The sequence below is a fragment of the Chlorocebus sabaeus genome, chromosome X (assembly GCF_047675955.1).
Source record: "Chlorocebus sabaeus isolate Y175 chromosome X, mChlSab1.0.hap1, whole genome shotgun sequence".
Taxonomy (NCBI): Eukaryota; Metazoa; Chordata; class Mammalia; order Primates; family Cercopithecidae; genus Chlorocebus; species Chlorocebus sabaeus.
In genome coordinates this window covers 96,146,113-96,172,602 of record NC_132933.1, presented here as the reverse complement: position 1 = coordinate 96,172,602, position 26,490 = coordinate 96,146,113, and the positions used below count along the sequence as shown (strand labels likewise).

The following is a 26,490-nucleotide window of genomic DNA, read 5'->3' as shown; positions in this document are numbered from 1 at the left end:
CCAGCCTACTGGTCCTTGGTCCTAGGGTCCTCTAAGTCTGGTGGTGGTCAACCTGGGACCAGGTGTCTGGTTCCTTTCTCTTCTCCGTGTCTTTTTATCATTATTATTATTATTATTATTATTATTATTATTATTATTATTTCTCCTTCCTCTTTTGTTTTTTTTCCACAGAGAAAGGGCGGAGGCCCTCGGATTGGAGGGGCAGGGTTGTGGTTGTAGTTGGCATTTGTGGAGCCATACTGCCATCAAGCGGAAACTGTTTCTGGAAACCGGAGGCTGTAGGGCACAAGCACTGGGGAAAGCCCAGGAGCGCAAAGGAGAGGGTGGTTTGGGACCCCAGACTCAAGCGGGACGGGAGAGGAGCTCCTCGCTGGCCCTCGGCCTGGGCTCATTCCCAGGATGGCGCCCTGGCTCCACAGCTGTATGTGAGAAAGGGCAGTCGGGGCGGCCCGCCATGGCTTTCCCTGGCAGTCTCCAGGAACCGCCAGGCGTGGGTCGCCCCACACTCAGCGCTCGGAAACTTTTTTATTTCCCAGGCGGGATAGAGGCTTTCTGGGCCCCCTGCGGCCCCAGCCAAGGGCATCCCGGAACTGCCCCCAAAAGAGACCAGAGCAAACGGCCCCATTCTCTGGCTGTCAGCGGCCAGTGGCTTCCCTTCTGCGTATCTCAAAATGGCTGCCGGGGCAGCTCCACCCTGTGGGCTGACTGGTCTTCGGGATGCCTGGCTGATCTGTCTCGGGGCCTCTAGAGTAGCTGCTTCTCCAAGGGGTCCCAATGGCGGGCACGCTTCGTTCTAGGACTCTACACCCCGGTCGGGGAAACCCTGGCTTAGACGGAGTCCTCCCAGCCCCGGCCATCCTCGCTCTTCTGGGTGCCTGGCAGAAGGCAAGTGTCCCTGCAGCCTGCTGTCATGTTCAGAAACACCTTCCGCTGGATGGCACTGTGGCTCCACAAATGGCGGTCAGGTCTTTTCCTTCCCCCACCTTGCCTTCCTCTTTCTCCATTTGCTGCCCACGGAATAAAACAAACGCAAAACACGCAAAGCAAAGAAACAAGGAAAGAAACCGGCCGAGGAGCACCCACCTCACCTACAGCAGGGCTGCCCACCTACGTGGTCACTTTGGGGAAACCTGCAACAGTAGGAGGGTTCTCTGCCTCCCCCCTTCCCGCTGGATTCTTCTCCCGGGCCGGGTTCCCAGTGAACCGGAGAACCTCAAGAAATTCCACCCTTAGGGCTGTGGCATGGTGGGGGTAGGTCCCACTGCGGACAGTGCGAGGGGGTACAGGGGGAGGGATATGTGGATGTGTGGGTCTGCATGTGGGCCGCGTTGCTCAGGCCGCCTGAGCAAGGGACCAGGCTACATGCTTGTGCGCACCACACTTGTCCCTAGGTAGCACTCTTCCTCTTGGGGAAGCGACCAAAGTTGGATGGAAAGCAGTCAGGTCCAGCAGGCATCGGCACATTGTTGACCCATGGAGCTGCAGGGAGTCCGGCCGGATGTTTCTTGGGATGGGACTGGAGGGGACCGACTCCTGGCCGAGGCCTTCGGCTACCTCTCTCTCTCTGGAACCCAGGCACTCATCCGTGCACAGGGTTAGGAGGAGCATTCCGGGTGGGTTTCAGAGGTGGCTCTAGTGGAGAGAGAGCCTCTTGGCATATCTGACGGAGCATGCGTGCTCCCTGGAAGGCGGTGGCTCACCACTGAGTCGCCAGGCATCGTGGTCATTCTACCCAAGTGCATGGGTAGCCAGGGCCCCGACTGCCCCCTCTCGCCTGGGCCCCGTCTGATTTCCTGTGCTGCGTGTGGAGGTGGAGGTTGAGCCTTGAGTGTTTGGGGGGCAGAAGGGGTTTGTGGGGGTTGGGGGCTGTGCCTTGGTGTGATGGAGTGCTCACCCGGGCTCTCAAGCTAAACTCTGGTGCTTGCCGGATATTCGGCCCGGAAAACGCAGGAGACGGTCAAGGAAAAATTCGGCCACCCCTTTAGGGTCTCCAGGCAGACAGAAGGAAGCCTGAGGCGGGCCATCATACGGTGCCTACGTTGGGATGCGAAGCCGTGACCGCCTTGCGCTGAAGGTTACATATGCTACTCAGGCCGCTGGGTGCCTGGGCAGCAGCATGGAACACAACGCTCTCCGAATATTGCAAGTGTTTTCTGTCTTTGCTCGTTACAAATCTTCCTGGATGTGTAGGCCACACTGGGAATGAGCAGAGCTTCGCAGGACAGAAAATTCACCCCACGGGTAATGATTCCCACACTCAGGGGTGTGTGAACCACTCTCACAAGAGGAATGTCATTGTCGTGCGTGGGCCTGCACTCTCACGGCCTTCCGGGAAGAAGACCCACATGACCATGGAACAGGAGTCACCCCCTTTCTGTCACTTGTCAACAAATGCGGATGTTTGTTCTCATATGTAGGTAGCATGCACCAGGGTGCGCCTCCCGCCGTGCCTAGGGACCACGCCAGAAGAAAAGAATGCAGGAAGATCTGGACTGCATCTTCAGGGTTGGCACTGGGACTCTGAGTGTCAGAGGTCCTCGTTTTTAACTTTTAACTCCCATCACGTCTCAACTTTTTCCTGTCTTCATCTGTGCTTCCATAGGGCCTCGGGCACATACCCGTATCCCCACCCATACTCACAAGCTTCTGCGCAGACACCTTCATTCACACCCCGGGCCGGTCGTCTGGGCAACTCTCGGTGGGGGGGGTGGGGGGGGGGCGCCCTGTTTTTCAGCTTTCGGCTTCCCTCTTGTTCACCTTTCTTGTTGCTTTCTGCCTGGCTTCCCCGTGTTTGCTGACGGAGTGTGCGGGATGGGGTTGAGGTGTGGGCAGCAGGGTGCAGAGCAGCCTCCTGGCCCAACAGGCCTCTGTGCGGACACGGTGCGGACCCCGGCTTAAGGGGCTGACGCTTTCTCCTTGCTGGTGGCTCTTTTCCTGTGAGGCCACTCACAGGGCTGCCAGCTGTCCACCTGGGGCACTCTGCATTCTGGTTCGCTCTCAACCTCATTGCTCACTCTGATTCTTTGTGTACTTTCGGAGTTTTCCTCCCTTCACTTTTGTCTTCTTCACTTTCTTTACTTTTCGTCCACTTCTGTTTGGGGAGGTCGGAAGCAGCCTGGAAGGCAGGGTCGACTGCGCGCCGGGATGCCCTTAGGGAAAACAGGATTACTTTTCCTAAGGAAAAGCCTAGCTGACCCCTGAGAGGAGAAAGTGGCATTTCCCTCCCCTTTCTGCCCTGTCTCCCTGTTGCCGTGGGTGGCTGATTACCTCTTTTCCCTGGTGTCCAATTCCTCCCCGTTTATTCCCTTCCTCTTTTTTTGGGGGGGGGGGTGGGGGGTGGGGGGGAGGTGTCCTTCTCTGCCTTGGCCTTGCAGACTTGGGGCTCGGTAACCCTTGCAGTGGGCTGATGACATCCTCAGGGCAAGGTTCGGCCTGCACCTGTGTCCTCTGTAGCTTCTCTAGGCCTGTTTGCGGATCAAAGTTTTGATCCCATTCAGGAAAGATGCCATCAATAAGAAACTTCCTGGTTGTTTGTCCTTTAATCGGGAGGTGACAGGTGGCTCCTTCTCCCTCGTTGTGTATGTCACCACCCATTGAGGTCTTCCTGAGCTACATCCTCCAGGACAGCTACAGTGGCATGGACCTCCCTCTTTCTTTTCTTGTTCTCCTTCTGTTTCTTCTTCCTATTCCTCCTCCTTCTTCTCTTCTTTTATTCTTCCCTTTCTCCTCTACTTTACCTCTTGCTCCTCCTCCTCCAACTTCCTCTCCTCCTCCTCCTCCTCATGCTCCTCCTCTCTCTCTTCCTCCCCTTTCTCCTCCTCCTCCTCCACTTCCTCCTCCTCCTTGTTTGCCTCTTCTTCTTTTTCTCCTTTGGCTTCTGCTTTTGCTTCCTTTTCCCCCTTCACATTCAGATCTGTTCGGGCAAGTGTTCCAGGAGACTGCTTCTTTTGTTTTTTGATGATTTGGCATGTCCCTCTGCAGCACTAGGCCTAGAGGAAGCGTCACTTTTGCTCTCAAAGGAGCACTGATGAAGGTCACCAGTTTAGTCCCTCTGGGCCACCAAAGAGCTGCCCACGTGTTCCTTTTCAGTGAAATGTCGTGGTGAACCCACCCTTCACCAGTACCTCGTGCGTCGCCGTTATTCCCTATTCTCCTTGTGGATGCTCTGAGTGTGCCTTCCTGAGCCATTCGGAGCTTTGGCATGTTTCCCCCGTCTCCGTTTTGTCTAGTCAAGCCATGTGAACACATCAATCCGGATTTCAGTGTGTGCAGGCGGGTGTCTCTGCCACGTGTTCATTCGCCCACTGTCAGTCACACGGGCAGGCACCCACACACCGCAGACGCAGATACACACGCACGCAGTCATGAGAGATTCCGCAACCCAAACTGAAATACACGCGCACACAGAGACACACGCACACGCAGACACAAACACACAAGTTAAACACGCCCAAGTGGACACACACACACACACACATACACAAACACATTCGGGCGCGGGCACGCACACACACGTAAGCTCATACTGCCAAAGGGGCGTGAGCTCAAGCATTATCAGACACAGACACGTACACACCACCACTGGCTCGAAAGTGCCCACGATCTCTTCTACACTGGCTCTAAATGTGCAAAGCGGAACGGGAGGCAGACCAGCATTCCTGGCTCCGGTCCTGCGTCTTCGTGCCATTTGTTGGGCAACTAGGACCTTCTCCTGAGAATGAATGCGGAAGTCTGTTATCAGATAGGCCCAAGCAGCAGGTGTGAAACTGGAGCATCCTGGGTCATGCTGCTTGAAAAGGGACCCCACTTTGGAGTAGGGACAGAGAAAGTCCCCTTGGAGTCTTGGCTCTGTGTGATGCTCTGAGTATCTGTGGCACGGGGTGGCCTTCTCAGGCCTCCCTGAGCCTCCCTCCTCCCACCCTCCCCTGTGTGAAAGCCAGGTCAGCCTGAGCAGACTCAGATTTGAGTGTGTTGCTGGGTGTCTCTTGTGAGGGAGCCTCCGGCCACAGCCCTGTGGCTGCCTGTTGCCCTGTGCCATCCCGAGGTGGTAAACACTACCTGCAGCTCCGGGCCTTCGGAGGCCCCCCAGTCCTGGGGCAAATCCTCGTGTAAGTCAGCTGGCTGGCCCGCGCCTTGTCCTGGGGCGGCACCCCTGTGATCCCAGTCCTCCTGTGCTTTCCCAGAGGCCATGATCACGGGTGTCCTTTGTCTTTTACTTTCTGCACCAGCCGGAGCCAAAAACCCTGAAGAGGGCCAAAGGAAGGGCAGAGGTTGGCTGCCTCCACAGCACTCTCGCAGGGTCTCCAGCCTACTGGTCCTTGGTCCTAGGGTCCTCTAAGTCTGGTGGTGGTCAACCTGGGACCAGGTGTCTGGTTCCTTTCTCTTCTCCGTGTCTTTTTATCATTATTATTATTATTATTATCATTATTATTATTATTATTATTATTTCTCCTTCCTCTTTCGTTTTTTTTTCACAGAGAAAGGGCGGAGGCCCTCGGATTGGAGGGGCAGGGTTGTGGTTGTAGTTGGCATTTGTGGAGCCATACTGCCATCAAGCGGAAACTGTTTCTGGAAACCGGAGGCTGTAGGGCACAAGCACTGGGGAAAGCCCAGGAGCGCAAAGGAGAGGGTGGTGTGGGACCCCAGACTCAAGCGGGACGGGAGAGGAGCTCCTCGCTGGCCCTTGGCCTGGGCTCATTCCCAGGATGGCGCCCTGGCTCCACAGCTGTATGTGAGAAAGGGCAGTCGGGGCGGCCCGCCATGGCTTTCCCTGGCAGTCTCCAGGAACCGCCAGGCGTGGGTCGCCCCACACTCAGCGCTCGGAAACTTTTTTATTTCCCAGGCGGGATAGAGGCTTTCTGGGTCCCCCTGCGGCCCCAGCCAAGGGCATCCCGGAACTGCCCCCAAAAGAGACCAGAGCAAACGGCCCCATTCTCTGGCTGTCAGCGGCCAGTGGCTTCCCTTCTGCGTATCTCAAAATGGCTGCCGGGGCAGCTCCACCCTGTGGGCTGACTGGTCTTCGGGATGCCTGGCTGATCTGTCTCGGGGCCTCTAGAGTAGCTGCTTCTCCAAGGGGTCCCAATGGCGGGTACGCTTCGTTCTAGGACTCTACACCCCGGTCGGGGAAACCCTGGCTTAGACGGAGTCCACCCAGCCCCGGCCATCCTCGCTCTTCTGGGTGCCTGGCAGAAGGCAAGTGTCCCTGCAGCCTGCTGTCATGTTCAGAAACACCTTCCGCTGGATGGCACTGTGGCTCCACAAATGGCGGTCAGGTCTTTTCCTTCCCCCACCTTGCCTTCCTCTTTCTCCATTTGCTGCCCACGGAATAAAACAAACGCAAAACACGCAAAGCAAAGAAACAAGGAAAGAAACCGGCCGAGGAGCACCCACCTCACCTACAGCAGGGCTGCCCACCTACGTGGTCACTTTGGGGAAACCTGCAACAGTAGGAGGGTTCGCTGCCTCCCCCTTCCCGCTGGATTCTTCTCCCGGGCAGGGTTCCCGGTGAACCGGAGAACCTCAAGAAATTCCACCCTTAGGGCTGTGGCATGGTGGGGGTAGGTCCCACTGCGGACAGTGCGAGGGGGTACAGGGGGAGGGATATGTGGATGTGTGGGTCTGCATGTGGGCCGCGTTGCTCAGGCCGCCTGAGCAAGGGACCAGGCTACATGCTTGTGCGCACCACACTTGTCCCTAGGTAGCACTCTTCCTCTTGGGGAAGCGACCAAAGTTGGATGGAAAGCAGTCAGGTCCAGCAGGCATCCGCACATTTTTGACCCATGGAGCTGCAGGGAGTCCGGCCGGATGTTTCTTGGGATGGGACTGGAGGGGACCGACTCCTGGTCGAGGCCTTCAGCTACCTCTCTCTCTCTGGAACCCAGGCACTCATCCGTGCACAGGGTTAGGAGGAGCATTCCGGGTGGGTTTCAGAGGTGGCTCTAGTGGAGAGAGAGCCTCTTGGCATATCTGATAGAGCATGCGTGCTCCCTGGAAGGTGGTGGCTCACCACTGAGTCGCCAGGCATCTTGTTCATTCTACCCAAGTGCATGGGTAGCCAGGGCCCCGACTGCCCCCTCTCGCCTGGGCCCCGTCTGATTTCCTGTGCTGCGTGTGGAGGTGGAGGTTGAGCCTTGAGTGTTTGGGGGGCAGAAGGGGTTTGTGGGGGTTGGGGGCTGTGCTTTGGTGTGATGGAGTGCTCACTGGGCTCTGAAGCTAAACTCTGGTGCTTGCGGATATTCGGCCCAGAAAACGCAGGAGACGGTCAAGGACAAATTCCGCAGCCCCTTTAGGGTCTCTAGGGAGACAGATGAAAGCCTGAGGCGGGCCATCATATGGTGCCTACGTTGGAATGCGAAGCCGTGACCGCGTTTCCCTAAAGGTTACATATGCTACTCAGGCCGCTGGGTGCCTGGGCAGCAGCATGGAACACAACGCTCTCCGAATATTGCAATTGTGTTCTGTCTTTGCTCGTTACAAATCTTGTTGGATGTGTATGGTAGTCCCAATCCTGGTGCGGACATCACTTATCTCTAAGCAGCAGACTTTCTCTTGTGGAAGGCTTGAAATCCTGGATGCAAAGCAGCCAGTTTCAACTGGTATCCACACATTGTTAACTCATTCAGCTGCAGGGATTTGGGCGGGATGTTTCTTGTGATGGGACTAGATGGGAGGGAACCCTGTCTTAGGTCTTCAGCGACCTCTGTCACTGGAGCCCAGGCACTCATTTGTGCCCAGAAGTGGTAGGGGTATTTTGGGTGAAGTTCAGAGTTGACTGTTCTGGAGAGAAAGCCACTTGGCATGCCTGATGGAGCGTACATGCTTACTGGAACATGGTGGTTCACCAGTTTGTTGTTCTGGCATCTTGGTCATTCTTCCAAAGTGCATGAGTAGCCAGGGCGCAGTCTGTGCTTGCTTTCACCTGGGCCCCATCTGTGTTCCTGTGCTGCGTGTGGAAGGAGACGTTTCACATGGAGTGTTTTAATTGGTGATTGGACAACTGTGCCTTGGTTTGATACAGAGTTCTCTGGGGTCCTCAAGTTAAACTCTGGTGGTTGCCGGATATTCATCCAGAAAAATGAATGAGACAGTCGAGGACAAATTATTCCTGCCCTTTAGGGTCTCCATTCAGACATAAGAAAGCCCGACATGGACCATCATACAGAGCCCATGTTGGGATGCAAAGCCATGACCGTGTTGCTCTAAAGGTTACATAATCTATCCATGCCGCTCGGTTTCAGGGCAGCAGCTTGGATCACAGTGCTCTCTGAGTACTGCAACTGTTCTCTGTCTTTGCTTGTTACAAATCTTTCTGGATGTGTAGGCTGCACTGGGAACAGGCAGAGTTTCATAGGACAGAAAATTTACCCCATGGGTAATGATTCTCACCATCAGGGGTGTGTGAACCACTCTCACAAGAGGAAGGTCAATCTCGTGTGTGGGCCTGCACTCTCTGTGCATTATATGGAGAAGACTCACATGACCATGGAACAGGCATCACCCCGTTTCTTTCAATTGTCAACAAATGTGGGTCCTTTTTTCATATGTAGGTAGCATCCACCGTGGGGTGCCTCTGGCCTTTCCTAGGGAAAACACGAGAAGAAAAGAATGCAGGAAGATCTGGACTGTGTCTTTAGGGTTGGCATTGAGACTCTGAGTTTCAGAGGTTCTCATTTTTAACCTTTAACTCCCTTCATGTCTCAAGTTTTTCCTGTCTTCGTCTGTGCTTGTATAGGTCCTCAGGCACATCCATGTATCCCTACCCATACTCCCAAGTGTCTGCCCAGACACCTTTATTCACACCTGTGTCTGGTCTTCTAGGCTGCTCTCAGTGGGCAGTTTTTCAGGTTTCTGGTTCCCTCTTCATCTTTCTTGTCCCTTTCTGTCTGACTTCCCAGTATTTGCTGGCATAATGTTCAGGATGGGGTTGGGGCGTGGGCAGCGGGGAGCAGGGCAGCCCCCTGGCCTAACAGGCCTCTGTGTGGACGCGGTGGAGATCTGGGCTTATGGAACTGACTCTTTCTCCTGGCTGATGGCTCCCTCTGTGAGCCCACAGGAGGCCACTTGGGCTGCCAGCTGTCCACCTGAGGCACACTGCATTCCAGTTCACTCTCAACCTCATTGCTCACTCTGATTCTTTGTGTACTTTTGGAGGTTTTCTCCCTTTACTTTTTTCTTCATTACTCTCTTTACTTTTCATCCACTTTTGTTTGGGGAGGTCAGGATCAGCCTGGAAGTCAGGTTTGACTGGGCTAGGGAACACCCTTAGGGAAAACAGACTTATTTTTCCTAAGGAAATTAGAAGGACCCCAGCTGATCCCTGCAAGGAGTGATTGACATTTGCCTCCCCTTTCTGCCCTCTCTCCATATTGCTATTTGTGGCCGATTATCTCTTTTCTCTGATATACATTTCCTCCCCGTTTTTCATCTTCCTCTCTTTTGGGGGGTCCTTCCCCGCCTTGGCCTTATAGGCTTGGGGCTCAGTGGTTCCTTGCAATCTGCTGATGACATCCTCAGGGCACTGTTCAGCCTGCACCTGTGTCCTCTGTAGCTCCTGCAGGCCTATTTGTGGATCAAAGCTTTTGATCACATTCAGGAAAGATCCCATTGACAAGAAGCTTCTCGGTTGTGTGTCCTTTAAGTGGGACGTGACCGGTGGCTCCCTGACACTCGTTGTGTACGTCTTCACACATTCAGGCCCCCTGAACTAGATCGTTCAGGAGAGATACAGTGGCATGGACCTCCCACTTTCTATTATTTTTCTCCTTCTGGTTCTTCTTCTCTTCTTACTCCTGTTCCTCTTCTTTATTCTTTCTCCTCTCCGCCTCCTCCTCCTCCTTCTTCTTTCTTCCCCTTCTCCTTCCCCTTCCCCTCCTTCTCCTCCTTCTCCTTCTTCTTCCTCTTCCTCTTCTTCTCTCTTCCTTCTTTCCTTTTCCTCCTCCCCCTCCTCCTCCTTCTCCTCCTCCTTCTTCTTTTCTTTCTTTCCTTTTTCTTTTCTTTTTCTCCTTCTTTTTCTTTCTCTCCTTCTTTTCTATTTCTCCTTCTACATCTTTTTTTCTACTTTTCTTTTTCTTCTACTACTTGTTCTTCTTTCTTTCTTTTCTTTTCTTTTTTTTTTTTTTTTTTTCCACTTTCGGATTTCTGCGTGCAAGTGTTCTAGCAGATTGCTTCTTCTTCTCCTTGGTGATGGGGGATGTCCCTCTTCAGCTCTAGGCCTCAAGAAAGGCTTCACTTTTCTTCCTAAAAGAACAGCGATTAAGGTCACCAGTTCAGTCCTTCTTTTCCACCAAAAAGCTGCCCTTGTGTTACTTTTAAGTGAAATGTCATGGTAAACACACCCTGTACCTAGTACCTTATCGCCCACCGTTCTTTCCTGTTCTCCTTGTGGACTCTCTAAATGTGTAATCCTGAGTCAGTAGGAGCCTCAGCAGTTCGTTATGTTGTTCCCCCATTGCCTTTCCTTCTAGTCAAGTCAGGTGAACAAAACGATACGTATTTCAGTGTGTACAGTCAGCCTGTCTCTGCCACATGCCAATTTGCCCACTCTCACTCACACAAGCAGGAAACCACAGGCCACAGACACAGAACACATGCACGCACTTACAACAAACCCCACAACCAGAAATGAAATCACAAATCCATACACACATGGAGATACACACAGATGCAGACACAAACACACATGCAGACACACACATGCGGGCACACCGACACACAAAGTCACACATACACAACACAGACAAATAAACAGGTAACCTCACATGGGCACAGGGGTTCGGGTTCAAGCATTCTCACACTTAGAGCTAAACAAACATACAAAGCCACAGCATGAGACTGCATGCACTCTCTCATACAAGCTCTCAATCGCTGACAAGCAATGGGCCATGGGCAAGCATTTCTGGCTTCAGGCCTGGGTCCTCATGCTATTGATTGGGCAACTTGGCTTTCTCCTGAAAATGAATGTGGGCATTCTTTTATCAGAAAGGCCACGGCAGTGGATGTGAAACTGGAGTGTCTTGGGTCAACCTGCTTAAAAACGGACTCCCCTTTCAGGTAGAGGCAGAGAGTCCTGTTGGGAGCCTTAGCCCTTTTTGATGTCATGGGAATCTGTAGTGCGTGGTGGCCTTTTTGAGTCCCTCTAAGCCACCATCCTCCCACCCCTGACTGTGTAAAAGCCAGGACAGCCTGTGCAGCGTCAGACTTGTGTGAGTTGCTGAGTGTGCTCTCTAAGGGATACACCTGCCTCAGGTCTTGTGGCTCTTGGTTGAACAGTCTGCCCATTCTGGTGACCTCCATCTGCCAGTCCAAGGAGCTAAACTCTACCTAGAGCTCCAGCCTTTGGGAGGACCCCTAGTTCTGCAGTAAAACCTTGTGTAAGCCAGCTGAGTGACCAGCACCTTGTCCTGGAACAGCAGCCCTTTAATCCCAAGTCTCTTGTGGTGTCCCAGTGCCCATGATTCTGTGTCATTTGTCTTTTACTTTCTGTAGGAGCAGGAGACGTGAAACCTGTAGAAGGCCAAAGGAAGGGCAAAGACTGTCTGTCTAAACAGGATTCCCGCAGGGTCTCCAGCCTACTGGTCCTTGGTCATTGGGACTGTGAGTTTGGTGGTCAACCTGGGACCAGGTAGCTGGTTCTTTTCTCTCCCCCCTGTCTTTTTCTCTTTCTCCTTCATATTTGCTTTTCTCACATTGGAAAAGACAGAGGCCCTCAGAGTGGAGGAGCAGGATTACAATTGTACTTGACATTTGTGGAGCCATACTGCCATCAAGTGGAAATCGTTTCTGGAAATGGGAGGCACCTGATCTCATGTGCTGAGGAAAGTTTAGGAGCGCCAGACAGATGGTGGTGTGGGGCCCCCAGTCTGAAACTGAGAGAACTCCTGTCTGGCCCATGGTCTATGCTCATTCCCAGGATAGCGCCCTGGCTCCACAGCTCTCTTTGTAAGAATGGACAGGCAGTGGCGGCCCACCATGGGTTCCCCTGGCAGCCCCCAGAGACTACTTGGCATGAGTTGCCCCACCCCAACATCCCAAAACTTCTTTGTTCCCAGGGAGGATAGGGTGCCCCTTGCCCCTGCGTGGTCCCAGCCAAGGGCACCCCTGAACCCTCCACAAAAGAGACCAGAGTAAATGGTCCCAGTCTCAGCCATCAGTGAAAAGTGGTTTTTCTTAAAACCCATTTCAAGATGGGGAAACTCCGCCCACTGGGCTGACTGGTCTTGGGGCTGCCAGACTGTTCTGTCCCCGGGCCTCTAGATTAGCTGCTTCTTCACAGAGTTCCAATAGCAGGTACACTTCTTTAAGGGCTCTGAACCCCGGTGGGGAAAACCCTGGCTTGGGCCTAGTCTACCCAGCCCAGCACATCCGCACTGATATATGTGCCTGGAAGAAGGCAAGTGTACTTGCAACCTGTTGTCATATTAAGAAACACCTTCTGCTGGATGGCACTGTGGCTCCATAAATGTCAATCACCCCTTTTTCTTCCTCCACTTTGCCTTTCTTTCCTTCCTTTTGCTGCCAACCAAACAAAACAAGCACCAAAAAACAAAGAAACAAAGAAACTGCCCTAGGAGCACCCACCTCATCTTCAGCAGGGCTCCCCACCTACGCGGTTACTTTGGGGAAACTTGTAACAATAGGAGTGATCTCTGCCTCTCTCCTACCTTCTGGATTCTTCTCTGGGCAGGGGGTCCCAGTAATCCAGAGGAGCCACTTTTGCTGTGGATTTGTAGCACTGGGGGCAGTGTGAGCGGGCACGGTGGGAGGGGTGTGTGGGTGTTTAGGCCTGTGTGTGGGCCACTGCAGATTCTTCTATGAATCTGCACAGGCCTCCTCAGAAGGAGACCGGTGCCTGCCTAGGGAAAACATAGGAAGGAAAGAATGCAGGAAGATCTGGACCATGTCCTTAGGTGTGGCAAGGTGACTCTGAGTGTCAGAAGTCCTCGTTTTTAACATTTAACTCCCGTCCCATCTAACTTTTTTCCTGTCTTCATCTGTGCTTCTATATGTCCTCAGGCACATACATGTATCCCCAATACTCACTAAAAGATGTCTGCCTAGGCATCTCCATTCACACTCAGCTCCCCACATCTAGGTAACTCTCAATGGGCAGGGTTCTTCAGATTCCCAGTTTTCTCTTGTTCATTTTTGTTCTCCCTTTCTGTCTGGCTTCCCAATATTTGCTGGTGGAATGTGTGGGATGGTGTGGGGGTGGGGGCAGTGGGGAGCAGGGCAGTCTGTTGACTCCACTGGCTTCTGTGTGGACCCAGTACAAACCCTGGCCCAAGGGTCTGATGCTTTTTTCTGGCAGGTGACTCTTCTTGTATGATGGCACAAAAGGTCATTTGGGCAGCCACCTTTCCACCTGGGACATCCAGCATTTCAGTTCACTCTCATCCTCATTGCGTACCCTGATTCTTTGTGTACTTTTGTAGTTTTTCTTCCTTCACTTTTTTCTTCTTCACTGTCTTTGCTTTTCATCAATTTCTGGTTTGTGGAGGTCAGGATCAGCCTGCAAAATCAGGGTCGGGTGGGCACAGGAATGCCCTTAGGGAGAGTAAGCCTTTTCCTAAGGAAATCAGAAGGACCCTGGCTGATCCCTGGGGGTGTTAAGCAGCATCCTCCTCCCCTATCTTCCTTCTCTCAGTATTGCCATACGTGGCTCATTATCTCCTTTCTCTGGTATCCATTTCCTCCCCGTTTTTCATCTCTCCTCCCACCCATTTCTGGGGTACTTCCCTGCCTAGGCCTTGTAGACTAGAAGCTCATGGCCCCTTGCAGTGCGATGACATCTGGAGGGCATGGCTCAGCCTGCACCTCTGTCCTCTGTAGCTTCTCTAAGCCTACTTGTAGATCAAAGCCCTTGATACCACTCGGAAGAGAACCCATCAACAAGAAGTTTCTTGGTGTTGTGTCATTTCACCGGGACATCACTGGTTTCTCCTTGCCACTTGTTGTGTATGTCACCATGCAGTGAGACACCCCTGAACTAGATCCTTCAGGACAGCTCCTGTGGCATGAAGCTGCCACTTCTTGTTCTTGTTGTCTTTCTGGTTCTTCTTCCTCTTCCTCCTCTTTTTTATTTGTCTTTTTCTTCTCCTTCTTCTCTTTCTCCTTCTCCTTCTCATTTTTCTCTTTTCTTTTTTCTTATTCTCTTTTTCCTTTTACCTTTGGCTCTTGGCGGGTCAAGCATTACGCTGAGACTGCTTCTTCCTCTGCTCCTGGTGATGCAGGATGCCCCTTTGCAGAATGAAAGTGAGAAAGGCCTCACTTTTGTTCTTAAAGGAGCAGAGATGAAGGTCACCAGTTCAGTCCCTCTGGTGCTCCACAAAGATGCCCATGTGTTACTTTTCATGAAATGTCACCATGAACCCACTCCTTAACCTGTTCCTTGTGGCTCACCGTTCTTTCCTATTCTCTTTGGGGATGCTCTAAATGTGTAATCCTGAGCCAGTAGAAGCATCAGAATGTTGTCCCCCTTTGCCTTTTCTTTCAATCCAGCCATGTGAATACAACAATCCAGATTTCAGTGTGTACAGGCAGGCTGTCTCTCCCACGTGCCCATTTGCCCACTCTCACTCACACAGGCAGGTACCCAGAGACAACAGACACAGACACAATCACAGGCGCTCAAAGGGAACCCCCCAACAACCACAAATATAATCACAAACACACATGCACAGGGAGATACACAGACACAAACACATACACTAACACATGCACACACACACACACGCACAAACTCATAGACACACATGCACACACACACACACACACACACAAATCCTCACACAGGCACAGGGTTGTGGGCCCAAGCATTCTCCCACACAGATGCACACACACATGCGTCGCCACAGGCACCAGACTGCCCACGAACTCTCCCATACAGGCTGTCAGTCGGCCACAGGCAATGGGTTATGGGTGAGGATTCATGGCTCCAGGCCTGGGTCACTATACTGTTGATTGGGCAACTAGGGCCTTCTCCTGCGAATGAATGCGGAAGCCTGTTATCAGATAAGCCCCAGCAGCCAGTGTGAAACTGGAGCCTCCTGGGTCAACCTGTTTAAAAAGGGACCACACTTTGGGTAGAGGCAGAGAGTCCCCTTGGGACTCTTGGCCCTCTGTGATGCCATGGGAATCTGTGTTGCATGTGGACCTTCACCAGCTCCCCTAAACCACCCTCCTGTCACCCCACTCCCCCTCACACCCCGTGTGAAAGCCAGGGCAGCCTGCACAGAGTCCAACTTGAGTCAGTTGCTGAGTATTCCCTCTGAAGGAGACTCCTGCCACATGCCTTGTGACTGCCTGTTGAGTCATTTGCCTGTTTTGGTGACCTCCATGTGCCAGCCCAAGGTGGTAAACTCTACCTGGAGCTCCTGGCCCTGGGAGAGCCACCAGTCCTGCAGCAAAACCTTGGTTAATTCAACTGGATGACCAGCACCTTGTCCTGGGGCGGCAGCCCCATGATCCCAGTCTTCCTGTGGTTTCCCAGTGGCCATGATTACGTATCATTTGTCTTCTATTTTTCTGCATGAGCATGAGCCATGAAACCTGGAGAGCGCCAAAGGAAAAGCAAAGGCTGGCTGCGTAAAGAGGATTCCCGCAGTGTCTCGGGCCTACTGGTCCTAGGTCATAGGGTCCCTTAGGTTTGGTGGTCAACCTGAGACCAGGTGGCTGGTTCCCTTTTGTCCTCCCTGTCTTTTTTTGTTTCTCTTTCCCTTTTCTTTTTTCACATTGGAAAGGGTGGAGGCTGTCGGACTGCAGGGGCAGAGTTAAGCTTGTAGTTCGTGTTTGTAGAGCCATACTGCCATCGAGCGGAATCTGTTTCTGGAAACTGGAGGCAGCTGGGCACTAGTGCTGGAGAAATCCCGGGAGCACGAAAGAGATGGTGGCGGCGTGGGGCCCCCAGGCTGAAGCCGGACGAGAGAGGAACTCCTGGCTGGCCCTTTGCCTTTTCTCATTACCAGGATGGCGCCCGGGCTCCACAGCCCTCTCCGAAAAAAGGGCAGGAAGGGGCGGCCCTCCATGGGTTCCCCTGTCCATCTCCAGGAATTGCCGGGCAGGAGTCGTCCCGCGCACAGCACCCCAAATCTCCTTGGTTCACTGGGAGGACAGGGGACCTCTGGCCCCAGCGTGATTCCAGGCAAGAGCACCCCAGAACTCCCCACAAAAGAGACCCGTGTAAACGACCCCAGTCTCAGCCGTCACTAGTCAGTGGCTTCCCTTAAGCCCACCTCAAGATGGCTGCCGGGGCACCTCTGCCGCCTAAGCTGACTGGTCTTGGGGCTGCCTGGCTGCTCTGTCCCTGGGCCTCTAGATTAGCTGCTTCTCCATGGGGTCCAAATGGCAGGCAGACTTCCTTCAAGGGCTCGGAACCGCGAAGGGGGAAACCCTGGCTTAGTCAGAGTCCACCCAACCCGACATGTTCTCGCTGAAGTCTGTGCCTGTCAGAAGGCAAGTGTTCCTGCAGCCTGTCGTGTTCAGAAACAACTGCCTCTAGATGGCAGTGTGGTTCCAGAAATGGCAGTCACTTATTTCCCTTGCCTTTCTCTTTCTCCTTTTGCTTCCAACAAAACAAAACAAACAACAATCAAATAAAATAAAACAAAAAGAAAAGAAACAAAGAAAGAAACCGGCCAAGGAGCACTCACCTCACCTACAGCAGGACTCCCCACCTACGTGGTCTCTTTGGGGAAACTCGCAACAATGGAAAGGCTCTCTGCCTCCCTCCTTCCCTCTGGATTCTCAGGCAGTGGTCCCAGTGAATTAGAGGAGCCTATCCTCAAGAAATCCCACCCTTGGGACTGTGGCATGGTGGGGACAGGTCACACTGGGGGCAGTGTGAAGGTACAGTGGAAGGGGTGTGTGAGTGCGTGGGCTGCTTGTGGGCCACTGCTGATTACTTCTCTGAATTTGCACAAGCCTCATAAGGAGACCAGGCTGCCTGCTTGTGCGCAGCACACTTGTCAATAGGCAGCACACTCTTTCTTGGGGAAGGGACAAAAGCTTGGATCAAAGCAGTCAGGTCCAACAGGTGTCCATAGATTGTTGACCCTTCTAGCAGAAGGGAGTCGGGCAGGGTGTCTGTATTCTCTGATGGTAGTTTGTATTTCTGTGGGATCAGTGGTGATATCCCCTTTATCATTTTTTATTGCATCTATTTGATTCTTCTTTCTTTTCTTCATTAGGCTGGCTAGCAGTCTATCTATTTTTTTTGATCTTTTCAAAAAACCGGCTCTTGGATGCATTGATTATTTTTTAACGGGTTTTTCCTGTCTCTGTATTCTTCAGTTCTGATCTGATCCTAGTTATTTCTTGCCTTCTGCTAGATTTTGAATTTGTTTGCTTCTGCTTCTCTGTTTCTTTTAAATGTGATGTTAGGGTGTTGATTTTAGATCTCTCCTGCTTTCTCTTATGGGCATTTAGTGCTATAAATTTCCCTCTACACACTGCTTTAAACGTGTCCCTGAGATTCTGGTACGTTGTGTCTTTGTTTTCATTCGTTCAAAGAACATCTTTATTTCTGCCTTCATTTCATTATTTACCAAGTAGTTATTCAGATGCAGATTGTTCTGTTTTCATGTAGTTGTACAGTTTTGAGTGAGTTTCTTAATCCTGAGTTATAATTTAATTCACTGTGGTCTTAGAGACTGTTTGTTATAATTTCCGTTTTACATTTGCTGAGGAGTGTTTTACTTCCAACTGTGTGGTCAGTTTTAGAATAAGTGCAATGTGCTACTGAGAAGAATGTATATTCCATTAATTTGAGGTGGAGAGTTCTGTAGATGTCTATTAAGTTCACTTGGTCCAGAGCTGAGTTCAAGTCCTGGATATCCTTGTAAATTTTCTTTCTCATTGATCTGTCTAATACTGACAGTGGGGTGTTAAAGTCTCCCACTATTTTTGTGTGGGAGTGTAAGTCTCTTTGTAGGTCTCTAAGAACTTGCTTTATGAATCTTGGTGCTCCTGTATTGGGTGCACATATATTTAGTATAGTTAGCTCTTCTTGTTGCATTGATTTCTTTACCATTATGTAATGTCCTTCTTTGTCTCTTTTGATCTTTGCTCATGTAAACTCTGTCTTATCAGAGACTAGGATTGCTTTTTTTTTTGCTTTTTTTCCCCTGCTTTATTTTGCTTTCCATTTGTTTCGTAAATATTCCTCCATCCCTTTATGTTGAGCCTATGTGTGTCTTTGCACATGGGATGGGTCTCCTGAATACAGCACAGCAATGGGTCCTGACTCTTTATCCAATTTGCCAGTCTGCGTCTTTTCTTTGGGGCATTTAGCCCGTTTTCATTTAAGGTTAATATTATTGTGTGTGCATTTAATCCTGTCATTATGATGCTAGCTGGTTATTTTGCCTGTTAATTGATGCAGTTTCTTCAGCATGTTGATAGTCTTTACAATTTAACATTTTTTTGCAGTGGCTGGTACTGGTTGATCTTTTCGATGTTTAGTGCTTCCTTCAGGAACTCTTGTAAGGCAGGCCTGGTGGTGACAAAATCTCTCAGCATTTGCTTGTCTGTAAAGGATTTTATTTCTCCTTTGCTTATGAAACTTAGTTTGGCTGAATATGAAATTTTGGGTTGAAAATTCTTTTCTTTAAGAAAGTTGAATATTGGCCCCACTCTTTTCTGGCTTGTAGGATTTCTCCTGAGAGATCTGCTATTATTCTGATTGTCTTCCCTTTGTGGCTAACCCAACCTTTCTCTCTGTCTGCCCTTAATATTTTTTCCTTCATTTCAACCTTGGTGAATCTGATGATTATGTGTCTTGGGGTTGCTCTTCTCAAGGAGTATCTTTGTGGTGTTTTCTGTATTTTCTGAATATGAATGTTCACCTGCCTTGTTAGGTTGGGGAAGTTCTCCTGGGTAATATCGTGAAGAATCTTTTCCAACTTGGTTCCATTCTCCCCGTCACTTTCAGGTGCACAAATCAAATGAAGTTTTGGTCTTTTCACATAGTCCCATATTTCTTGGAGGCTTTGCTCATTTCTTTGGTCTCTTTTTTTCTCTAATTTTGTCTTCTTGCTTTATTTCATTGAGTTGATCTTCAATCTGTGATATCCTTTCTTCTGCTTGATTGATTCAGCTATTTATACCTGTGTATGCTTCACAAAGTTCTCGTGCTGTGTTTTTCAGTACCATTAGGTCCTTTATCTTCCTCTCTAAACTGGTTATTCTAGTTAGCAATTCATGTAATCTTTTTTCATCTAAACTAGCTTCCTTGCATTGGGTTAGAACATGTTCCTTTAGCTTGGAGGAGTTTGTTATTACTTACCTTTTCTTTTCTTTTTTTTTTTTTTTTTGAGACGGAGTCTCGCTCTGTTGCCCAGGCTGGAGTGCAGTGACCAGATCTCAGCTCACTGCAAGCTCCGCCTCCCGGGTTTACGCCATTCTCCTGCCTCAGCCTCCCGGGTAGCTGGGACTACAGGCACCCGCTACCTCACTCAGCTAGTTTTTTGTATTTTTTAGTAGAGACGGGGTTTCACCGTGTTAGCCAAGATGGTCTCGATCTCCTGACCTCGTGATCCACCCGTCTCGGCCTCCCAAAGTGCTGGGATTACAGGCTTGAGCCACTGTGCCCAGCCTTACTCACCTTTTCAAGCCTACTTCTGTTAATTTTTCCAACTCATTCTCAGTTTTGTTCCTTTGCTGGCGAGGAGTTGTGATTCTTTGGAGGAGAAGAAATGTTCTGGTTTTTGGAATTTTCAGCCTTTTTGTGCTGATTTCTTCCCGTCCTCATGGATTTATCTACCTTTGGTCTTTGAAGTTGGTGACCATCAGCTGAGGTCTCTGATTGAATGTCCTTTTTGTTGATGTTGATACTATTCCTTTATGTTTGTTAGTTTTTCTTCTAACAATCTGGCCCCTCTGCTGCAGGTCTGCTGGAATTTTCTGGAGGTCCACTCCAGACCCTGTTTGCCTGGGTATCACTAGTGGAGGCTGCAGACCAGCAAAGATTGCTGCCTGTTCTTTCCTCTGGAACCTTTGTCCCAAAACGACACCTGCCAGATGCCAGCCAGAGCTCTTCTGTATGAGGTATCTGTCAGCCCCTGCTGGGAGGTGTCTCCCAGTCAGGATAGACGAGTGTCAGGGACTCACTTGAGGAGCCAGTCTGTCCGTTATCAGAGCTTGAATGTTGTGGTGGGAGATCTGCTGCTCTAGTCAGAAGTACCAGGCAGGGATGTTTACGTCTGCTGAAGCTGCACCCCCAACTGCCCCTTCCCCCAGGTGCTTTGTCCCAAGGAGGTGGGGTTTTATTTATAAGTCCCTGACTGTGGCTGCTGCCTTTCTTTCAGAGATGCCCTGTGCAGAGAGGAGGGAATCTGGAGAGGCAGGTTGGCCGCAGTGGCCTTGCTGAGCTGCGGTGGGCTCCACCCAGTTCAAACTTCCTGGCAGCTTTGTTTACACTGTGAGGGTAAAACCGCCTACTTAAGCCTCAGCAATGGCAGATGCCCCTCCCCCCACCAAGCTCCAGCATCCCAAGTCAAACTCAGACTGGTGTGCTAGCAGCGAGAATTTCAAGCCAGTAGATCTTAGCTTGCTGGGTTCCATGGGGTTGGGACCCGCCGAGCCAGACCAGTTGGCCCCCTGGCTTCAGCCTCCTTTCCAGGGGAGTGAATGGTTTTGTCTGACTGGACTTCTGGGTGTCACTGGGGTATGGAAAAAAAAAAAAAAAAAAAACCCACTTCTGTGGCTAGCTTAGTGTCTGCCCAAATGGCCACCCAGTTTTGTGCTGGAAACCCAGGGTCCTGGTGGCATGGGTACCGGAGTGTATCTCCTGGTCTGTGGGTTGTGAAGACCATGGGAAAAGTGCAGTATCTGGACTGGAGTGCATGGTACAGTCCCTAATGGCTTCCCTTGGCTAGAAGAGGGAATTCCCTGACACCTTGCACTTCCCTGGTGAGGTGACACCCCCACCCTGCTTTGGCTCACCCTCCTTAGGCTGCACCCACAGTCCAACCAGTCCCTGTGAGATGAAGCTGGTACCTCAGTTTGAAATGCAGAAATCACCCATCTTCTGCGGTGATCTCGCTGGAAGCTGCAGACTGGAGCTGTTCCTATTCCGCCATCTTGCCAGCCTCCCACTTTTTTTAATCTTCACTGTCTTTACTTTTAGTCCACTTGTGGTTTGGGGAGGGTTGAATGGGCATGGGCACATCACCAGGGAGAACATGCTTACTTTTCCTAAGAAAATTAGATGGACCCTGTCTGACCCCTGAAGTGCATAATCAGAATCCCCCTCCTCTTTCTGCCCTCTCTCCCTATTTGCCATAGGTGGCTGATTACCTCTTTTTTGGGGGGTCTGGTTTCTCCCCCTTTTCATCTCTCCTCCCATTTCCGGGGTCCTTCCCTACCTTGGCCTTGTGTACTAGGGACTTGGTGGCCACTTGAAGTGTGCTGATGACATTCAGAGGGCAAGATTTTGCCTGCACCTTTGTTCTCTTTTGCTCCTGCAGGCCTACTTGTGGATCAGAGCCCTTGATCCCACTCAGAAAGGACCCCATCGATGAGAAGCTTTTCAGTGGTGTGTCTTTTCACCCGGATGTCACTCGTGTTTCTTTGCCACTTGTTGTGTATGTCATCATGTAGTGATACACCCCTGAACTAGATCCTTCAGGACAGCTGTGGTGGGATGAAGCTGCCACTTGTTCTTTTTCTCCTTCTCTTCCTTTGTTCTTCTTCTTCCTTTTTCCTTTCACTTTCAGCTCTCTGCGGGACAAATGTTCTATCCAGACTGCTGCTTCTTCTGCTCATTGGTGATGGGTGTGTCCCCTTGCAGCACCAGGCCTGGAGGGAGGCTTCCCTTTCGTTCTTAAAGGAGCAGAGATGAAAGTCGCCAGTTCAGTTTCTCTGGTGAACAATGAGAACACTTGGACACAGGGTGGGGAACATCACACACCGGGGCCTGTTGTGGGGTAGGGGTAGGGGGGAGGGATAACATTAGGAGATATATCTAATGTAAATGACGAGTTAACGGGTGCAGCACACCAACATGGCACATGTATACATATGTAACAAATCTACACGTTGTGCACATGTACCCTAGAACTTAAAGTATTAAAAAAAAAAAAAAAAGAGAGAGAGAGAGAGCCACCCAGGTGTTACTTTTAAGTTCAATATCATCGTGAATTCATGGATTTTCCAGTACCTCTTGGCTCGTTGTTTGTCCCCATTCTCCTTGTGGACTCTGTAAATGTCCAATCCTGAGCCAGTGGGAGCCTTGGCAAGTTGTGTCCTGTTGCCTTTCTTTCCAGTCCAGCCATGTGAACACAACAACGGTTCACATTTCAGTGTGTACAGGCAGTCTGTCTCTGCCACGTGCCCATTTGCCCACTCTCACTCATACAGGCAGATGCCCACAGACCACAGAGAGACACACACACACACTCTGAAGGGACTCCACACCCCGACACGTAATGACAAACACAGAAGCAGAGACACAAGAAACCTCACACGGGGCACAAGGGTGTGGGCCCAAGTGTTCCCCCACACAGACATGCACGTAAACGCACCACCACTGGCATGAGACTGCCCACAAACTCTCCCATACAGGCTCCGAATCACCACTTGCGATGGGCATGCTTTTCTGTCTCCAAGACTGGGTCGTCATGCCATTGATGGGGTAACTTGGGCCTTCCTTTGAGAATGAATGCAGGAAGTCTGTTACCAGATAGGACCCAGCAGTGGGTGTGAAACTGGAGCTTCCTTGGTCAAACTGCTTAAAAACTTACACTTAGAAAGGATCCCATTGTCACAAAACTTCTTGGTTGTGTGTTTTCTCGTGGGGATGTCACTGATGTCTCTGCCACTCCTGTTCATTGTCATTGCTTCTTCTCAGTCTGATTCTTTTGTCTTTCTTTTTTGTTTTTCTTTTTTTACGTTCACTGCTTTACATTGATTTTAACATAATTGGTATCAGTTTCAGTTTTTTTTCTTTCGTGTTTTTCAATTTCTTCTTTTACTTTTTTATTTAGTACTTTCAGATTGTAATTGATTTTTGTATTTTCTTTCTATCATTTTTTCTGGACCAAAGGTAGTCATTTTAGGTGATGAATTTTTCTTCCCAGTGGTGGATTCATAGTGATATTTTATCTTCTTTTAATTTCGTGGTTTTTGAGTCTTTTTTTATTGAGTTGTTTTTTAGTGGTTACTGAATGGTTTTATTGAGTGTTATATGAAATATTTTTCTCCATTTATTTTACTCTAACTTTTTTTTCATGGCTTTTAAGGGCATTTAAGGAACTTAGTTTTATTAAAGTTGATTATGTATCAATGAGGGATTATTAAGTTGTTATTTTGGAAAGATCATTTCTCTTTTGCATTGTATGTTTTAATTTTCTTTTGCTTATTGTTTAAGTGACCCAAGTTATGAACCACATTATTATTATTATTTTTTTTTGAGAGGGAGTCTCACTCTATTGCCCAGGCTGGAGTGCAGTGGTGTGACCTCGACTCACTGCAACCTCTACCTCCCAGGTTCAACCGATTCTCCTGCATCAGGCTCCTGAGTAGCTGGGACTACAGGTGCATGCCACCATGTCCAGCTGATTTTTTTGTACTTTTAGTAGAGATGGGGCTTCACCATGTTGGCCAGGATGGCCTCCATCTCTTCACCTCGTGATCTGCTCACCTCGGCCTCCCAAAGTCCTGGGATTGCAGGCGTGAGCCACTGCATGCGGCGAACCACATCTTTTCTTTTGCTGTTCACCTTAGACTCTTGATCATATTTTGGGGTATTTTTTTTTAATTTGATCAAATGTGATAGTAAGAAATGTCATATTTTGTGTGTCATTAATAGCTAATAGACAATATATTTTTGTAATATATATTTAACCTTTACCTCATTCTATAATACTTTTTATATTTCTGTCTTATACACAATTTTTACTACATTGAGAAATTTATTCTTAAAGTAGTGATAAATCAACTCATTTTAATATAAATTCATGATTTTATAGATTATATGACTTGGCTTAAATAGATCTTTCTGAGAAATCAGGAAAGTTTGAAAATCATCAATAAATTATGCTTTGATAATGAAAATATTTTAATAAAAATGCTAAAAACACTTAATTTTAAACCAAAACACAGTATAGCATCTGGTAAAGAGATTTAAACCTATGTTGCAAAGATGATTAAAATCATTCATATACAATGACCCTTTATAGAGATTCATTTAAATGAAATTTTATTTTTCTGCATCAAAATGAGGAGATAATCATGACTAAGAAATTTTGGATTACTAAATTCTTAAAAAATTGTCTACTTTTATAATTCTATTAAGGTACAATAAATCAAGCATATGCCATATTTTCTTTATCTTTTGTAGAAATTTAAAGTATGACAACACGCTCCTGTTATGATTGGTGTTTGAAAAATTGTTTACTGCAACATTTGAAATAGTAATCCGCAAATTGTTTAACTTCTTTATTATACCAGCTGAGAATATATTTGCATAGTTGTGAAAACAATTGGAAACTGTCTCAGTTCTGTTCATTTTGAGAAATACTATGTCTTGGTGGACCCATCTGGTAGAATTTTGTGCAGATATTTTAAAAATATTTAAGTTTATGTGGTTACTATGAGATATTATTAAATAAATAAAACATGTCTGGAGTAATGTGTATAATACAAACTTATTTTGTGTAACAACACACAGAAAGAGTTACATGTTGGTAAGTATATATGTCTTTGATTGGTTATGGAAAAAATTATTAGGCATTTATTCCATACTTTTAACATCTTTTAACTTCCACAGATTTAGAATTGTTTTTCTGGAAGAAATTGTTAATTTTCTCTTTTATACATTTTATATTGTTTTCCTCATTTTAATGCCTTTGTATTGTATTTCTAAATACAATTTTCTTTTATAAAACATGCAAACTTTATATGAAGAAAAACATCATAAGTAAACTTAAAGACTATTTATATACAGTATGGTTCCATTTAAAAGATAGTTAATGGATGTCATTAATTCCTAGAATATATAATACACTTTTTTATGTTAATACAGAAACAAAGCCTGATAGAAATATAGTCAAAGAACAGACAATTCATAGAAGACAAAAAATATATGGCCAATAATAATAATAAATATAGTTGACTTTAATATTAGGTCATCATATTTGCCACAATCGAAAGTCTCCAGAATTCTCAGTTTTAGAAAGGATTTGGTTAAATATCTATACTCTATAAAATTATACATTTCTAAAGTATTTTATCTGTATCATAATTTTAATGTTTGTAAGTTTTGACTTGTGTTTTATTTGTAGAATATATGGAAATAATTCTACAGATGAACAAATTGGCTTTATTGTTTGTAATAAAAATGTTGCAATCATATTAAATATCTTTCAACAGAATGATTTTAAAATTATACTGTAATACAATGCAATATTTTGAAACCATTGAAATATTGAGACTGATCTATTTTTATATTAAAAATTATTAAGACATTTATAAAAATAAAAACAAATTGCAGAAGTGCATGCTAGGATGATCTAATTTATATTATAAACTCCGAATCTAAATTATTATATAATTATAAATACTATGTATGTGTACATTTAAATAGAAATAAAAAGGTCTAGAAAGAAGTGATACCTATGTTTTCTTATGGAAATAGGAGAAAGACTGAGGAATGGTAAAAGTTCAGCAGTAAGAAGAATTCTGTCTATGTTGTTTGAATTATATACAGTTAGATTTTATTCATGTATTTATTCATGTATTATTTGTGTAAATAAATAAATATAAAATTTCCAAGGAATATAGCAGTTTGTCAAGGGGCTATGAGGGAACAATAAGGCTGACTGATCAGTTTTGGAAGCCTAATAAAACACGAGTAACAGCAGTAGACATCCCTGTACTTTTTGGGGGAGAAATATGCCTAGGATAATAGAAACATCTAGTCCACCTAACACATAAATTATTTTGCATTCAAATACATTAGATACCAACAAGATGCAGGTTATCAGCATTGTATGCCTTTGATTTAATATTTATTAAGCACTCATCGAATAATTTTGCATTCTCTTTAACCTGCTTAATAGGGAAAGTGGGGTGTTTTCTGCTCAACAGACATATCTGACCTGTATGATCATGGAATTTCTCATTATAAGTCAATAAACTTTTGTTCTCTTTCTGTATCTTTCAGTCTTATGAACAAGCATGATTTCACTTCCTGAATTTCGATGAATTATAAGACATGGGCAAGATCGGGTTGTAAGACCTCTGCGATTTAAGGCCATGGCCTGGATCATGGTGAACTTACCAAAGCAAATAATGCCTGTGAGATGGTCCTGCAGCAGCCAACCAGTGCGCTCTTTTGGTGACATCCAGTTCTTGTTGTATAACTTTATATTCCTATAAATCCATTAAGACCCCAATAAAGTTTGTCTCTAAGTGCTGTGTTAGATCTATATGACTACATGTAGTAAATTGTGAAATTTAAGTAAATATTTTATAAGAACTCCATATATATAAAGC

At 48.0% G+C, this 26,490-nt stretch overlaps 1 protein-coding gene across 2 annotated transcripts in view; it reads left to right on the top strand.

The window, feature by feature from the left end:
- The window catches only part of NBDY (negative regulator of P-body association), a 105,933-nt gene extending 79,527 nt beyond the window's left edge, over positions 1-26,406 (top strand). The window contains exons 3-4 of one of the 2 annotated variants that reach the window (XR_012091988.1): positions 19,882-20,040; positions 26,159-26,406. The gene's annotated coding sequence lies outside the window, so the exon portion shown is untranslated. The remainder of the gene's footprint in view (positions 1-19,881; positions 20,041-26,158) is intronic. The other variant, XR_012091987.1, reaches the window with a different exon arrangement.
- Positions 26,407-26,490: the final 84 nt, after the last annotated feature.